This window comes from Bombyx mori, chromosome 7 (assembly GCF_030269925.1).
Source record: "Bombyx mori chromosome 7, ASM3026992v2".
Taxonomy (NCBI): Eukaryota; Metazoa; Arthropoda; class Insecta; order Lepidoptera; family Bombycidae; genus Bombyx; species Bombyx mori.
The window spans coordinates 8940830-8959598 of NC_085113.1; positions in this window are offsets into that span (position 1 = coordinate 8940830).

Genomic DNA, 18769 nt, shown 5'->3' on the forward strand with positions numbered 1-18769 from the left:
TTCTCACTATAATTTTTATCTACACAGAAAACGAAAATTGCTTTTCATTAAAAATCCTTGAATTTTTCGGTAAAAAGAATAAAGTGATAAATAATAAAGAGAACAATAAAGAATAACAGAACATTAATCAGAGCTATTACTATTCTTTTCTGCCTGTAAATTCAAAACATAGTCTACGCAGGCAAAGCCGCTGGCGAAATGCTAGTTGCCAACAACGAATCTAGAATTAACAAAAAAAAAAAACCACTGCAAACAATTCAAACTTCGAATACGATGCTTATGCACGAAAAATTGGCCAGTGAGAGCGCTGACAGCGTTGCCCGGAGTAGCGTCCTGTTTTAGCTCCAATTCCAAATGCAACGCTTTATTGCCCGACACTTTGATGTGTTACTTCGTCGTGATTGCCGTTCGAAATACGAATTTTAAAAACTAGTGGCCATTCTACAAACAGATTCCGTGATTTTGTTGGCGCCATGTTTTTTTTAGGAGCCATCTTGTATTTCAATTGATTGTTTTATTGTAAATATGAATGTCGGTATTCGGTGTGTGCTTCACCTAGGTACTCAATGATAACGCAGAGGTTACGATACGAACTTTACGCCATTTTATAGTTTAATCTATACGAATGAAACTAAAATACGAAGTATAATACACGTTGGACGAAATCTAAAACTTTTGTTTGGGAACGCTATGCGAGTCGACGTTGCGCAAAAGGTTATTTTCAACTGGAATTGTTGTTGACTAAAGTCGACTAAGCTCGTACCATATTTGATTATTTTGGGACATTCTTTTATTGTCCAATTTAACTATTAGCAACTTCACGTTAAATTATATCAAATTACATACGTACGATATGCAGCTAATGTCTGTGAGTTTCAAATAACTTTAATTATTATTTCGCAATTTTACTTGTCCATGACATAATATAAAAGTGTATTTTGCTAAGCGGTAGGCAGCGGCTTGGCTCTGCCCCTGGTATTGCTAAAGTCCATGGGCGACGGTAACCACTCACCACCAGGTGGGCTATGAGCTGTGTGGGCAATTTTTAAAATAAAAAAATGCTGTAAATCAATAGTAGCACAAACTTTCACTGGTGGTCTTTTTTTGTTATTTTTTTCAGTAGGTATGGCAATAGACTTCTTAGGATGCGATTGTTTCCAGGATTGAGTTTATAAAAATCATTTTCCGCTAAAATGGTGGGAATTCCTTGAGACTCCAGTAAACATTTCGAAAGAACCCGCGAAACTACCTAAATTTCTCCACACTTCTGTACATTCACCGATTCTAAACGATTAATGTCACTTATGATCTTGTGATCGATTTTATTTTTTATTGCTTAAGATGTGTGAACGAGCTCACAGCCCACCTGGTGTTAAGTGGTTACTGGAGCCCATCGACATCTACAACGTAAATGCGCCACCCACCTTGAGATATAAGTTCAAAGATCACAGTATAATTACAACGGCTGCCCCACCCTTCAAACCGAAACGCATTACTGCTTCACGGCAGAAATAGGCAGAGCGGTGATACCTACCCGCGCGGACTCACTACAGGTCATACCACCAGTAATTACGCAAATTATAATTTTCGAATTTCATTTTTATTACACTTGTTATTCCTTCACCGTGGAAGTCAATCGTAAACATTTGTTGAGTACGTAATTTATTATAAAAATTAGTACCCGCCTGAGATTCGAACACCGGTGCATCGCTCAACACGAATGCACCGGACGTCTTATCTATTAGGCCACGACGACGGCCTTTTTATTGCCTTTGTAGGCAGACGAGCATACGGCCCACCTGATGGTAAGTGGTCACCGTCGCTCATGGACGTCAGCAATGCCGGGGGCAGAGCCAAGCCGCTGCCTACCAAAAGTTCAGTTTGGTAACCACTTAACGCTAGGTTGGCCGTGAGCTCGTTCATCCACGAAGACATTTCTTTTAAGCCGCACACCCGACCGACGCGCGCGCTTTCTGTCTCGCTTCCTTTATCAGCTTTATGCGATGCTAAAATGAGAACTTTCACAAGCTTCGACCTTCCGAGTCTCTTTTAGAAATTGTATTAAGCTTTTATTCCACTCTTATTCCACTGATGGAGAATTAGTGTTATTTATGACGTCCTGGAAGGGACTAAATTTAATTCTAGATATAACCTAAATTTCTACATCACGAAGTTTCTATGTCTGTTTTGCTGGTGGTAGGACCTCTTGTGAGTCCGCGCGGGTAGGTACCACCACCCTGCCTATTTCTGCCGTGAAGTAGTAATAATGCGTTTCGGTTTGAAGGGTGGGGCAGCCGTTGTAACTATACTTGAGACCTTAGAACTTATATCTCAAGATGGGCGGCGCATTTACGTTGTGGATGTCTATGGGCTCCAGTAACCACTTAACGCCAGGTGGGCTGTGAGCTCGTCCACCCATATAAGCAATAAAAAAAAGGCATATTAAATAATTTCATTTTTTTCTCTGTTCATTCTCTGTTAATTTATTACGGATTACACGCTCTGGATAGCAGGGTACTTCACGACTCAGGTGATGTAGCGTAGTCTATATTAGGAACGTTAGTGTTGTTTTTTTAATTTTTTTTATTGGCCGAACAGGCAGGATGGTCAGTGGTTACCGTCGCTCATGGTCATCAGCAATTCCAGGGGCAGAGCCAAGCCGCTGCCTACCGCTTAATACTGTTGTTCGAAAATTTAATTTCAAAGCAAGATTCCGATGAAATTTTCGATAGCGTGATTATGGTTTTACTTTTATGTTAGCCATCGCTACAATTCGCTATCAGAGTCCATTGAAGTCTCAACTTCATAGATCCAACGGGTCCTATGCTTGTATCAAAATTTAATTATGTCACCGCCTAGTCTACCTCCGCCGCGAAACAAATCTACGCTTTGAAAATTGAGTATAACATGATAGACTGACATCAACAAAATCTTCTGTTTTTTTTTTTATTTATTGCTTAGATGGGTGAACGATCTTACAGCCCACTTGGTGTTAAGTGGTTACTGGAGCCCATAGACATCTACAACGTAAATGCCCCACCCACCTTGAGATATAAGTTCTCTAAAGTCTCAAGTATAGTTACAACGGCTGCCCCATTCTTCAAACCGAAACGCGTTACTGCTTCACGGCAGAAATAGGCAGGGTGGCGGTACCTACCCGCGCGGACTCACAAGAGGTCCCACCACCAATAAGTTAAAGTAAAATCATTGAAAACAAAAGCCTGTTGCCAAAAAGCCAAAACGAAATTAAGATGTTGCGCTGGGGGGGTGGGGTTACCAGGATGGACAGAGTTCGGAATGAATACATAAGAGATAGTTTTAAAGTCGCATCAATCACAGACAGAATATCAGAAGATCGCCTTAGATGGTAAGGCCATATCATGAGACGGGACGAAGACCGTGTAGTGAAAATCGCATAAAGCTTACCAGAACAAAAGAGAGGTAGAGGCCGCCCGCCATCGACCTGGTGGTCAAACATCGACAGATACCTTAAGAAAGCCCAATTACCAAAACCGACAACCCAGGACAGATCTACCTGGCGCCGTAGAGTGAGGAGACCCAACCCCAGATAACGGGAACAGGGACGGAAGAAGAAGAATAAGAAGAAAACAAAAGCCTGTTAAGTGAAATAAACTGTAACAAACTAACCGAAAACCATAAAGTCCAACAGAAATTGGAAGACTTCGGGCACTATATTTATTTATTACACTTCGTGCTTATTAATGTACATTAAAGGACTAATACCTAAGGCCGGTCAACCAACCAACCAGATGTGAACATATTATGTAATATAACACACTATACAATACACTAAATAAATAAGAAATTTAATAAAATATCACTTAATACTTTACCTAAGTATACATATTTTATACCTATTTAATTAGCTAGTAATAAGCTCAGAACTGTTTTATAATATATCGTCCGGTAATGTAGGACAAGCTCCCTCATCCTTATAATTCAGGATTCACTCACTTCTGGGCTGTCTACATATTTAGCTGCGTTCACTTCAGATTACCCCATAGACATAGCCCACTGAGTTTCTCGCCGGATCTTCTCAGTGGGTCGTATTTCCGATCCAGTGGTAGATCCTGCGAAGCACTGCCCTTACTAGGGCCAGTGTTGGTAGCACTCCGGTTTGAGCCCCGTGAGCTCACCTACACGTCAAGAAGCTGAAATAGCCTCTCAAGGCTATCAGCATAGATAGGGAAAAAAATCAGATTACTATTAACATTTTTGTAATATCCTACATAAAGTTATATCCGTCTATGTATCTATAGCAACGCAAAAGACGATTAACAAAAGTCTTTCGTTCGGTAATAACTATGTCAATATATATACTGTCGAATTTCAGCTAAAACTTCAGACATAATCCGTTCGGAGAATCGTATTGTTTCAAAATATTTCAGTAACTGCATTCTGTTCAGCACTAAAGTTTCTAGTCCGACTAGTGCTGGGACCTTAAGTATTAAAGAAAAAACGATAGTAATTTATTTTTAATCTATACTAATATTATAAAGAGGAAAGATTTGTTTGTTTGTTTGTTTGTTTCGAATAGGCTCCGAAACTACTGGACCGATTTGATTATTATTTTAAATTATTATTTAAATTATTTTTCCATAGAAGCCGACATTGTCCCTGACGAACATATGCTACTTTTAAAAAAAATTTTTTTTTTTTTTTTGTTTCATGTGTATTTTAATGTTTCCGAAGCGAAGCGAGGGCGGGTCGCTAGTAAATAATAATTTTAAAAATTGACTGCTCATACATTACCGTTTTCATGATTGACATAAACTAATTAGCTAACAGTAACTAATTAGTTTAAATTCCCAAAAAGGAAGAGAGGAAACAAGGTGTTCTAAATGCAAGTTTTTTTAGCATCAGTATTTTTTTTAACATAAACAAACGCGTGTGTATTGTCTGGATAAATAAACTAGTACGCAGTCTGCTTAATGAAAAGTGTTCACTAACTGTTGGTAGTATCCTTACCCCGCTGCTTACCATAGATTACCTACATCTTCGGTCTCATTCAAAGACGCATATAGTGCTGTAAATATAATAATAGTTATATCTTACTAATAGTTTTCGCATTGCACGCAATGAAGAACATTAAAAGCTCGGTGTCACCGCGAGCTTAATAGACTCGAGAGAATGTGAGATTATTAAAAAAATGACAATCAAAACAAAGCCTTGATCGTGCAAATTATCTTTAATATCATCAAGGTTTCGACCGTTCATTCGAAAAGCTTAGGCAACTTTTACCGCTGGAGTTAGAGCATCTTGCGTCCGAACGGATGGTATCACCACTCTGCCTCTTTCTGCCGTGAAGCAGTAATGCGTTTCGGTTTGAAGGGTAACAGCCGTTGTACTGTAAAAATTAATACATGGGTGAGACTGAGACTGAGGTGGGTGGCGGCATTAACTTGATTAATGTCTATGAGCTCCGGTGACCGTTAAGTGGTCAGCTCATAGAAATTCAGGTTTGCCGTGAGCTCGCCCATCCATCTAAGCGATAACAAAAAACAATACAAAAAGCTATATTTTCACAATTAAACAAGAATATTAAAAATATCACAATCACAACGAGTGTTATAACGATAATTTTATATTTCATCGTGACAGTTCCATCTCTATGCAAACGTTATCTAGTACGTTTTGTAATATCACTGTTATTCGCCATCTTGTGGTACCACGTTTTGTACCACATCCAGTGCCGCCTCACTATGCGGCCCGTTTCTAATCTAAGTGTTTTATTAGAAATGGAATTGTAACCACTATACTTGAAGCGGGTTATTTAAGGCGTGTTATAGTGTACGGATTTAATTTTAAACCAACTAAGTAACTATGATTTAATTTAGGGATAGGATTAGAATAGGGATTTAATTTTGAACGAACTAACTAACTATGAAGTCGTCGTGGCCTAAAGGATAAGACGTCCGGTGCATTCGTGTTGAACGATGCTCCGGTGTTGGAATCTATCAATCAATTTTTCTAATGAAATACGTACTCAACAAATGTTCACGATTGACTTCCACGGTGAAGGAATAACATCATGTAATAAAAATCAAACCCGCAAAATTATAATTTGCGTAATTACTGGTGGTAGGACCTATTGTGAGTACGCACGGGTAGGTACCACCGCCCTGGTTATTTCTGCCGTGAAGCAGTAATGCGTTTCGGTTTGAAGGGTGGGGCAGCCGTTGTAACTATACTTAGACCTTAGAACTTATATCTCAAGGTGGTGGCGCATTTACGTTGTAGATGTCTATGGGCTCCAGTAATCATGAACTCGTCCACACACCTAAGCAATAAATAAATAAAAAAGGTCCTACCACCACTAAAAAGATATAGATGTAAAGTCTCTTTTAGTGTGTGTCGACATTTATGTTGTGGGCTCAGGTAACTATTTTAACACCTTAAATAAAATTTAAAGGAATATCTTCCACCAATCTGGTGTTATTAGCCAGTGCACCGATCATAGAGGAAGTGTATCTTGAAAACTTCATTAGTAGGACTTTTTCACATCTTATCTACCCCATCTACCTCTGCAAGACCTGCCTGTTTACAATGCGCCATCCCTAGTACAATTAAGAAGCACCAAATTTCAGTAAACCATACCTCCAAAATAACTTTCCCAATTAAATACCCCCCGCCCATTTAAACATACCGTAAATTGTGTTCCACTGCATCAAGATTTCCATCCTAATCCCACTATCCCCATATTACAACGTCAAATATAACAACGTTTTCGTTGTAGTTCCCAACAATGGCTCATCTCGTAACTTTGCCGGTTATCCTTTTAAGCTTAAGTTACTGGTTTGGCCAAACTTCGTTTTAATTCTAGCTACAACGGAAGCCAATTATCCTGTAGAGGTTGCTTCTGACTACTTTAATGACAACGTTTGAAATTAAATTTAGGTCGATCGTTGCAAATTATGATATACAACTATTTGACGAATAAGATATTGGTACAACCTGTACTTTTAGCCTATAGGAGATTTTTGTGTACAAGATTAGATATTCTGGTCACATTTTGATCAATTAACAGTGAAAATACCAGCAACATAGTAACTAGTTAAATCATTCATGTTTTTTTATTTCAAAATGTATTTGCTGTAATGTCGTTTATACCTAAAATGGAGGTGCCATTTATTACCTATCTTCTTGTCCATTCATCGATGTCCTGAATTTGTGTTCACTTTGTTAGTACAACTAATTAAATATATAAATAAACTATTCCAAAAAAACGTACATGCATTTACATAAATCATAATTGGGGCGGCCACAGATGAGCAAGTAGATATCGATACTAACAACAATTGTATCCAAAGAGGTCAATTGGAATATTAAAAAAATAAAAAAACAAGTGGGTTTAATCTGTGACTGTGAAAAAATAGCGCGAAAATTTTGATCACAAATTAGTAATTGCACGTTTCCCTTGTAAAATACTTTGTCATCACTACAGTCTCCGATGAGTTGTTGGGTTCACAAGATCATGGAAATGAAGTGCACTTTGATCAAAAAAATCTGAACAACTCAATGCAGTTACTCAAATGCCGTACCCAGTCCACTAAATACAATGGCTCCCTGATGGATCGCTACATAATTAGATTTGGAATAAAACTGTATTAATTGGGTAATCAAACCTAGCCACCGTTTAATTTTCACTGCCAACTAAATTCAATAGGGAGGAAAATCATCAAGCTTGCGAATACGCACATAATTTTTTTTTTTTTTTTATCCTAAATCATTGCCTAACTCTTGCAAGCTCAAAAATTGAGGTCTATCAAGACACCGTAAGCAATCTTGACTCGTATAAAGTGAAAACGATGTGTGTTATTGAAAGATTGAAGGAGCCAATTAGCTATGCGCGGCACCTGGCAAAATATGTTATTTTAATTCTTATTTAACGAATTTTAAGATTTAAATTTAAGTCACAAGCTCTAGAATGGCGTCCTGTTTTTTAGTCAGGAACGATAATAACAAAATAGACTATTAAGCTATGCTCTAGTAAAATTGCTTTTGCCGCTTAAATTCACAAGAGGTCTACCCATTCGGATTTAGTAGAAAATGAGTACCATTAACATTCTTTTTTTTTAATTTTTATTGCATAGATGGGTGAACAATCCCACAGCCCATCTGGTGTTTGTGTAGAGCGTGGACTGTATTTTGTGCTGGTCGCTTCAATAATTAGATATATTCAGATAGAAGGTTATTTTTATTTTATTTTAATATAGTTACAACGCGTGCACGTAAGACCTGAATTGTTGATTGATTTACAATGACTGTGTTGTCAAAATTATTATTCTATTTCAAAATTCAAAAAATAGTAATAAAAACTTCATGTTTAGAATTGCTCTAAACAGTGTTAAGGGGTTACCGGAGCCCATAGACATCTACAACATAAATGCCGCCACCCACCTTGAGATATGAGTCCTAACGTCTCAGTACAGTTACAACGGCTGCCCCACCCTTCAGACCGAAAGGCATTACTGCTTCACGGCTGAAATAGGCACGGTGGAGGAACCTTCACGTGCGGACTCACAAGAGGTCCTACCACCAGTAATTCTGGATCAATTCTGATAACGTTATAAATCGTAATGGTTTTTTTTATTAGTACAATATCCTAAATAGAACATTCATAAGTTGTATTCCATTACGCAAACTAATGTATGCATTAAGACAATAGCTTAATAATTTCCCAAGAAAAAATGAATATTCAACATCTTCAAAAACTTTTCTTTTAAATCTTACACCAAGAAACACCAAAACAAATATGGGTAGGAAAGGACAATATTAGAATCGAGATATCGACACCTCAAGAAAGGTTAGGGTTGGAAGTAACTGGATTTTGATAATCGATAAGTATTTAAGTTTTTATGAAGGCACGTGAAGTTCCCCCAACGGTGAATAACTATGGCTCGTGGACGTCAGCAATAACAAAGGCACTTCGAAACATCCATTCCATTACCTAGCCAATATTAAAACAAACCATTTTGGTTTGAAATTAAAAAAAAAAGAAACGTTTTCCCATGCTTATTGCCCTGGTTTTTGATGGTATTAGGAGAAAGTGATAAAATAATTGTATTTTTATCGATCTCAGATACGTGAGCAAAATAAAAAGTTAATTGGAACATCCTGGAATTAGTGAAAACTACATTGAAAATTTTCCGTAAAAGTTTTAAAAGAGAATTATCAATAGTTTTTTGCTTCTCTTAGCAGTTACCCAAAATATAGGTCAATTGTTGACATTAATTTACGACATAACAATACACAATAACATCGACAAACCTCGACATCACTAGATCCCAAGTCACACGGAAAAAGGTAAGAGCGCCCAATCTTTTGATTCGCATAAATATCCGAAGGCAGTCCCCCAGGAACGAAAGGGTGTATATATTCCACAATGTGAAGTTCGTTCAAAGCATTCAACATCGGATAGCGAAGGTTCAACTCGGTTTTAATTGGATTCCAGAGTTGAGATTTCCCAAAGGCTGCCTGTCAGGAAATCCCTTGTAACTCATTTCAAACACACTTAGTTAATAAGTGGTAGTATGTTAGTTACATCGGATTATCAAATGAGGTTACACCGGTTTGTTACGAGCATTATTGTGTTCATATAAATTATATTAGGATGGGATCCAATAACTGCAGAACTTGGTAGTGGATTTTCCGTGAATTGTTAGCGTAGTGTGTGTGTTCTTTAGTAAGCAGTATAGAGTTCGCCAGCAATCACGAGTCAATTACAACATACTTCCTCTGAATTACAAATAAATAATTGTGATTCGATGGTTTTTATTGTGGCGGATTGACAGCTGGTTGCCAATCATAGAAACCTCATTCGAGTTTGGCTCTGTGCTTAGGAGTGCCATGGATACGAACCGATCGGAACAGGTCGCCCAATCCGAGTGTCCTGCATCAATCTATCACGATCCCCATTTATGAGGAATCCACCTTAGATATAGAATGATGCACAGTTCACAATCACTAACAATAGATTCTAACATGTGGTCAAGCTATTCAGTCGGGTCTATACCGTACCTACTACGTCTATTGTCGTTTCATCTTCTTTTACTGGTGGTATGACCTCTTGTGAGTCCGCACGGGTAGGTACCACTACTCTCCCTATTTCTGCCGTGAAGCTACTGCGTTTCGGTTTGAAGGATGGGGCAGCCGTTGTAACACTATACTGAGACCCTAGAACTTATATCTCAAGGTGGGCGCGTTTACGTTATAGATGTCTATGGGCTCCAGTAACCACTTAACACCAGGTGGCCTTTGAGCTCGCCTACCCATCTAAGCAAAAAAAAAAAAACTAATTTTTATACAAAGCTCTCACAACGCTCACATCACGATAACCCACAGACACAGTCCACTGAGTTTCTCGTTGGATCTTCTCAGTGGGTCGCGTTTCCGATCCGGTGGTAGATTCTGCGAAGCACTGCTCTTGCTAAGGTCAGTGTTAGCAATGCTCGGGTTTGAACCCCGCGAGCTCACATAGTATATATATAGCTCACGTAGTTAGGGTTACGCTGATATAGCCTCTCAAGGCTATCAGCTTAGGTAGGAAAAAAAAAAGATCAAATCACATTATGACCATGCTCATACACGTTTCATTTTGTTTTCTATTGTAGTCTAAAAACGTTGACCATTTGGTAGCTACCGCTAGGATAGGAATTTACAATGTCACTATTCTAAACACAACTACGAAAGCAGCTGCAGTGGCTGCACGAGAAATTTCGCATGCTCGTTTGATGACTACCGAAATAGACTTTTTACAAGAGAGAGAGAGAGAGAGAGAGAGAGAGTATTCTTTATTGTACACCACAAAACAAATAAACAGTGCGATACATTAAAAACAAAAAAGTACAATTGGCGGTCTTATCGCTAAGAGCGATCTCTTCCAGACAACCATCAGGTGGACAAGAATCATTTGGAAACGAACTACGCGCGGACTACTACTACAAGAATGTCTTACACAAATTACATCTTTAACATAACACCGATTTTCACTTACAAAGCTTTAATTATACAACATTAAAAGACTTCATCCCTATTATCTGGAACCGCCGCGTTCATCGACGGTGCGTTTCCAGAGGTCTTTTTTGCCACGCACCATCCGGCTATGGAATGAGCTCCCCTCCACGGTGTTTCCCGAGCGCTATGACATGTCCTTCTTCAAAAGAGGCTTGTGGAGAGTATTAAGCGGTAGGCAGCGTCTAGGCTCTGCCCCTGGTATTGCTGAAGTCCATGGACGACGGTAACCACTCACCATCAGGTGGGCCGTATGCTCGTCTGCCTACAAGGGCAATAAAAAAAAAAAAAAGTTTACTGCTATCACCAACAGGTATTTACTACTATAATACGTGAATTGTACTCCCGGACTGGTAGATACCGCCTACCTGCCAACTTTGGGCGCACAGCTTTGATGCATTCCCGTTTGGAAGGTGGGACAGTTTTAACAATACATTTGAGATTTCGACCTCATGTCTCAAGGCGGCTGGTGAGATTAAGGCTGTGATGTCCATGGGCTCCTGCTCCATGGCAATAAATAAAAATAAAACTTCTCACAAAATTAGTACAAATTCCTGCACTTACCCACTCCGAAGATAATAGGCGTCCCTCGGCGAAAGATAACGAACCTCCGCGGGATTCCGTCTCGGTAAATTGTTGGGTTACGTATAACCGAACGGTTTTTTTTTATCGATAAAGAACATTAGGGGTAATCGGCTAACGACCGGCCCGTGGGATCGCGCCCTCCGTCCGAATGAAGAGCGTTTGTTTTTCAAATTACTTTCCTTTTTCGGGTCGCTCCTAGCTGGTTTTAAGTTTAGTTAATGGACACATTTTTTTGTTTAACAAAATTTATATTACACATATAATGAAAAGTCATATACAAACCAAAGCAGCGTTCAAGAAATATGTGATATCTGTCAGGAAACACTATTTATCCTTACTATCTATATAAATAAAAATGAATTGCTGTTCGTTTGTCTCGCTAAAACTCGAGAACGGCTGGACCGATTTGGCTAATTTTGGTTTTGAATTATTTGTGGAAGTCCAGAGAAGGTTTAAAAGGTAAATGTAAAAATGCTTGGAATTAAATAAAAATAGCAATTTTGTTTTCACTTTGATGTGTCGCCCGTCGGACGGATTCCTTTTATTTGTTTTAAGTTTATTTTATACAAAAGTTTAGGTCTTTTATTTATCGATTGAGGCACTACGAAGTCTGCCGGGTCAGCTAGTATTAAATAAAAGTATATATACTTGTATAAAGTATTGTAATATAAAGTAAGTATATGTATGCGTATGTATATGTATTGTTTTGTATATTGTAATATATTTATATTATTATATGTAATGTTTACTGTATGCACTAGTTTTGTGTTCCAAATTCTTCTTTGCTTCTGCGGGCCTACTGGAAGAGATTTCAACATGAAATAAGTAGGGCCCTTGTACTCTGTATCCTTATTGTCGTGTTCCTTCCAACAGCTGTGTCTACAAATAAAAATAAATAAATAAATACGTGGACATGAACTAAAGTTCTCTAATTTTGTAAATTATGACACAGTATCAAACATCATCATCACCAGGATATCACGAAAAACCTCCTTGAATAACTCAAAACCTAAATTCTGTTTTGATATGACCAACTAAAAACTTTTGTAGCATTTCAGTGTTCAACCCACTAATTCGAGGATGAGCTCTGAATTGCTAAACAACATTCAAGTCACATTGCCGCAGCAAAGCAACATTGAATACATCCTTGTCAAGTGCAGGAGTCACGGGACAGTAAATAGTGTTTCTGTATATCGCCTGAGAGGGACACGTATACACACTCGAGTTAATCCACAAAGGATTCAAATATCACGGTAGATGACACCTTTGCACCGTTGCCAAAAAACGTGTCAAGTTGTGATGCGCTAGGGATGAACGGAATTTTGAACAGGCAAGCTTTTTCCATAAGATCTATTTTGATTATAAAAATAAAAAAATTTAATACCTTTCTATGGTTCTTCAAATGCTATGGACGTTAACTCTGCAGTGATGTGAGGACTTCTCGATTCGGTTTTCCAAATAGCAATTTAAAAATTGTACAAAAAAGTACAAAATAATATTATAATTTAAATGTAACACTACATAAATTGATTAGAAAAAAATTGGAATTAGGTAACAAAATAATGGACAAGTTTGTCATCTCTGCCTGATTTAGTTTTTCGGAACGATATTATCTGCACTTCTTGGTCTGTCCGTGGTTATGGCCCTTGCAACAGCGCTGACATATAGGGAACTTATTACCACTAAAAATCGCTTCTTCAAATTATCAAATGTGTAGATTGCCCCGAATTACTGGTGGTAGGAAGACCTCTTGTGAGTCCGCACGGGTAGGTACCATCACCCTGCTTATTTCTGTCGTGAAGCAGTACTGCGTTTCGGTTTGAAGGGTGGGGCAGCCGTTGTAACTATACTGAGATCTTAGAACTTATATCTCAAGGTGGGTGGCGCATTTACGTTATAGATGTCTATGGGCTCCAGTAACCACTTAACATCAGGTGGGCTGTGAGCTAGTCCACTCATCTAAGCAATAAAAAAAAATAAAAAAATATTGCCTAAACGCCTTGCTACATTTACCTAATGACCGTACAGTACAAAAGGACGAGGATTTAGCAAAATCGATACAGTTTTGAATTTTACGAAGTTATATTCTGCGAATCGCATATGGCTGGAATTGAATGGCAGTTCATTTTGGTGCATTTGAAACCGCCACACAATTACCTCTAACCTCAATACCCAAGAGAATATCGATGCGCATTAGCGCATGTAATTATACATCTACTAGCTCTAGTTTCTCTGTGATTAGTAATTAATCATGCAGTGGTGTTTATAGCAATTTTCTTCTATGTTATGATAAATTTATCACAAGATCTTGTGTTTGTGCTTTGCATCCGCGTTTTTCTATTTCTGAAACCTATTCCAACCTGTTTTACAAGAATATGTTAAATGCTAAGTTATAATCTACATACAATTATTTGAATGCGATAAATGAACAAATTTTTTTTTATTGCGTAGATGGCTGGACGATCTCACAGTCAGCCCACCTGGTGTTAAGTGGTTACCGGAGCCCATAGACATTTACAACGTAAATGCCGCCACCCACCTTGTGATATGAGTTCTAAGGTCTCAGTATAGTTACGACGGCTGCCCCGCCCTTCAAACCGAAACGCAATATTGCTTCACGGCAGAAATAGGCGGGGCGGTGGTACCTACCAATGCGGACTCACAAGAGGTCCTACCACCAGTAAAATCTTATCCACCTATCTAATCCACCAGTAATCTTTCCACGTTGTGCATTAGAGGAGTCTGCTTGTACATTAGAAGTCACATAAACAAGTTAATACCTATACACGTTATCTATTAGATAAGTTGTGAAAATAGTAGGGCGGGAATAAATTTGAAGGTTCCGTTTTAAAATATAATACTATCTCTCCAAGCCTTTGGACGTTCGCACCATTGACCGCGATAGACAAAACTGACTGAAAATATTTATTTGAAAGTCAAACCTTGTCATTTCGCACTTTTACTTCCAAAACAGGATCAATAATAGTTATTTGTGCAACAAAAGATCAAAGTTGTTTTTTGTTTCGAGTGCTGATTTTGAGTCCCGACCAAGCGAAGGACTTTAAGATTGATTCATCGTTAGAATCCTAAACGTAGTGAGGGACTGAAAAACACGAAATGCAAAAAACTTTGCTTTCGTGTAGCACACATAACTTTTCACCTCAGCAGTGAGAACACATATTACTTAGAAGACATAGAAATGAACAGGAATAGATAGGAATGAAATAAGAATGAAGTGCCCGTTGGGGGTCGCAGCAGACCCTGGTATAACAATGCCAGCAGGGATGCTGCACACCTCAAGCGGTCCGCATACGTGGCATGGGATAATGCCAGGAGACGTCGGGATCCTAACATCTCAGGGGAAAGGCGGAAATATAACGCCGCTTCCAGGTCCTACAAGAAGGTAATTGCCAAGGCGAAGTCGGAGCACGTCGCTAGAGTTGGCGAGCGATTGAAGAGCTATCCCTCCGGGAGCCGTGCTTTTTGGTCGCTCGCCAAAGCTGCAGAAGGAAACTTCTGCAGGTCTAGTCTCCCACCACTGCGCAAGTCCGATGACAATCTGGCCCACAGCGCGAAAGAGAAGGCTGACCTTCTGGTCAAACTCTTCGCCTCGAACTCGACTGTGGACGACGGGGGTGCCACACCACCGAACATCCCCCGGTGTGATAGCTCCCTGCCGGATATCTGCTTCACACAGTGTGCAGTCAGGCGGGAGCTCCGACTCCTGGACGTCCATAAGTCGAGTGGGCCAGACGGCATCCCCGCAGTGGTTTTGAAAACGTGCGCCCCTGAGCTGACACCTGCGCTAACGCGTTTGTATCGCCTCTCTTATTGCACTAACAGGGTTCCGTCTTCATGGAAGACCGCCCACGTCCACCCTATCCCCAAGAAGGGTGACCGGTCGGACCCATCGAGCTACAGGCCTATCGCGATAACTTCCTTGCTTTCCAAGGTGATGGAGCGAATTATAAATACACAACTCCTGAAGTATCTTGAAGATCGCCAGCTGATCAGTGACCGACAGTACGGTTTCCGTCACGGTCGCTCAGCTGGCGATCTTCTTGTATACCTTACTCACAGGTGGGCTGAAGCCTTGGAGAGCAAGGGCGAGGCTCTTGCTGTGAGCCTTGATATCGCGAAGGCCTTCGACAGGGTCTGGCATAGGGCACTTCTATCGAAGTTACCATCTTACGGAATCCCCGAGGGTCTCTGCAAGTGGATCGCTAGCTTTTTGGATGGGCGGAGCATCACGGTCGTTGTAGACGGTGACTGTTCTGACACCATGACCATTAACGCTGGCGTTCCACAAGGTTCGGTGCTCTCCCCCACGCTTTTCATCCTGTATATCAATGACATGCTGCCTATTGATGGCATGCATTGCTATGCAGATGATAGCACGGGGGATGCGCGATATATCGGCCATCAGAGTCTCTCTCGTAGCGTGGTGCAAGAGAGACGATCAAAACTTGTGTCTGAAGTGGAGAACTCTCTGGGGCGAGTCTCCGAATGGGGTGAATTGAACTTGGTTCAATTCAACCCGATAAAGACACAAGTTTGCGCGTTCACTGCGAAGAAGGACCCCTTTGTCATGGCGCCGCAATTCCAAGGAGTATCCCTGCAACCTTCCGAGAGTATCAGGATACTTGGGGTCGACATTTCGAGCGATGTCCAGTTTCGGAGTCATTTGGAAGGCAAAGCCAAGTTGGCGTCCAAAATGCTGGGAGTCCTCAACAGAGCGAAGCGGTACTTCACGCCTGGACAAAGACTTTTGCTTTATAAAGCACAAGTCCGGCCTCGCGTGGAGTACTGCTCCCATCTCTGGGCCGGGGCTCCCAAATACCAGCTTCTTCCATTTGACTCCATACAGAAGAGGGCCGTTCGGATTGTCGATAATCCCATTCTCTCGGATCGTTTGGAGCCTCTGGGTCTGCGGAGGGACTTCGGTTCCCTCTGTATTTTGTACCGTATGTTCCATGGGGAGTGCTCTGAGGAATTGTTCGAGATGATACCAGCATCTCGTTTTTACCATCGCACCGCCCGCCACCGGAGTAGAGTTCATCCATACTACCTGGAGCCACTGCGGTCATCCACAGTGCGTTTCCAGAGATCTTTTTTGCCAAGTACCATCCGGCTATGGAATGAGCTCCCCTCCACGGTGTTTCCCGAGCGCTATGACATGTCCTTCTTCAAACGAGGCTTATGGAGAGTATTAAGCGGTAGGCAGCGGCTTGGCTCTGCCCCTGGCATTGCTGAAGTCCATGGGCGACGGTAACCACTCACCATCAGGTGGACCGTAAGCTCGTCTGCCTACAAGGGCAATAAAAAAAAAAGAAAGTTTATTGCTATCGCCAACAGGTATTTACTACTATACTACGTGAATTGTACTCCCGGACTGGTAGATACTGCCTACCTGCCAACTTTTGGCACACAGCTTTGATGCATTCCTGTTTGGAAGGTGGGACAGTTTTAACAATACATTTGAGATTTCGACCTCATGTCTCAAGGCGGCTGGTGAGATTAAGGCTGTGATGTCCATGGGCTCCTGCTCCATGGTAATAAATAAAAAAAAAACTTCTCACAAAATTAGTACAAATTCCTGCACTTACCCACTCCGAAGATAATAGGCGTCCCTCGGCGAAAGATAACGAACCTCCGCGGGATTCCGTCTCATTCAGGTGGGCCGTATGCCGGTCTGCCTACAAAGGCAAAAAAAAAAAAAAAAAAAAAAAAAAAAAAAAAAAAAAAAAAAAAAAAAAAAAAAAAAAAAAAAAAAAACCTAATTTCTTTATTACAAATATCTTTAAAGTGTAGGTAGTAGTAGTACTTACGCGTTTCCGAACGTGTTTTCTTTGAAGTCGAATTCCAAAATCGAATTTCGAAGTTCGGGTTGTTGTTTTCACTCGCTTTTTTATATGCATACGAAAGGGACAGAGCACAGTAAAATTCGAATGTTTCAAATTTTATGGCTGAACAATGTCAATTCGTAGAACTGAAGATTGAAAAATGAAAAAGCTACTTTGACCCACGCTCGAATCAAAATCACCTTTTGTTCACAGTTGTCTCGCAGCGGCATGTTTGAGCTGCTGAAGTAAAAAAATCTATTTTCTGTCTGCAACAGTCCACACACATTCTTTTGTTACCTAGGAAAAAACACAGCGCACAACCCTCGGTATTCCATTACCAGCCTTCTTGTATCTTTCAATAAATTACGAAAGTTTTGTAATACAATGCAATAATTAGACGCGTACTACTGTAATGCATGCTTTGGCAGTAAGCCAGATTACTACATCATTGTAACGTATGGTATTTGGTTGCAATACGCTTACATTACGAGCTGAAATAGGAACACTCGCCGGATTTTCATTGCACAAGATAAGGGAACTCATGTTTTGCCAGGTCTGAATTTTTTTTCGAAAATGTCATCATACATTCCGTTGTAGATAATGAGAAATAGCTTATACGTTCGCAATAGGTAAAAACATCTTTTAAAACTTAAACCTGGTATTTTTTTGGTTCATTACTTTTATTTATTGCTTAGATGGGTGGACGAGCTCACGGCCTACTTGATGCTAAGTGGGTACTGGAGTCCAGAAACATTAACAACGTAAATGCCGCCAACCACCTTCAGACAGGAATTCCATTTTATCATACATGTATGTATCTACAATATATTTTGACTAAAAATTTTCTTATTGTTCAATATAACTAATTAAAATTTAACATGCACCAGAAACAACAAAAAATTTACTGGTGGTAGGACCTCTTGTGAGTCCGCGCGGGTAGGTACCACCGCTCTGCCTATTTCAGTCATGAAGCAGTAATGCGTTTCGGTTTGAAGGGGTGGGGCAGCCGTTGTAACTATACTGAGACCTTAGAACTTATATCTCAAGGTGGGTGGCGCATTTACGTTGTAGATGTCTATGGGCTCCAGTAACCATTTAACAACAGGTGGGCTGTGATCACGTCCGGCTATCTAAGCAATAAAAAAAAAAAATAATAATATTCTTCCCATAAACCATTTTACTTTTTAATTTAGTTTTTCAAAACGTGCTCATTTTAAAAATGCATTCAATCAATTTACCCTTTGCTCTTAACTCCGGATTCTTTAAATCTAAGCCATCCGTCAAAGTTACCTTGAAAATGTTAATTT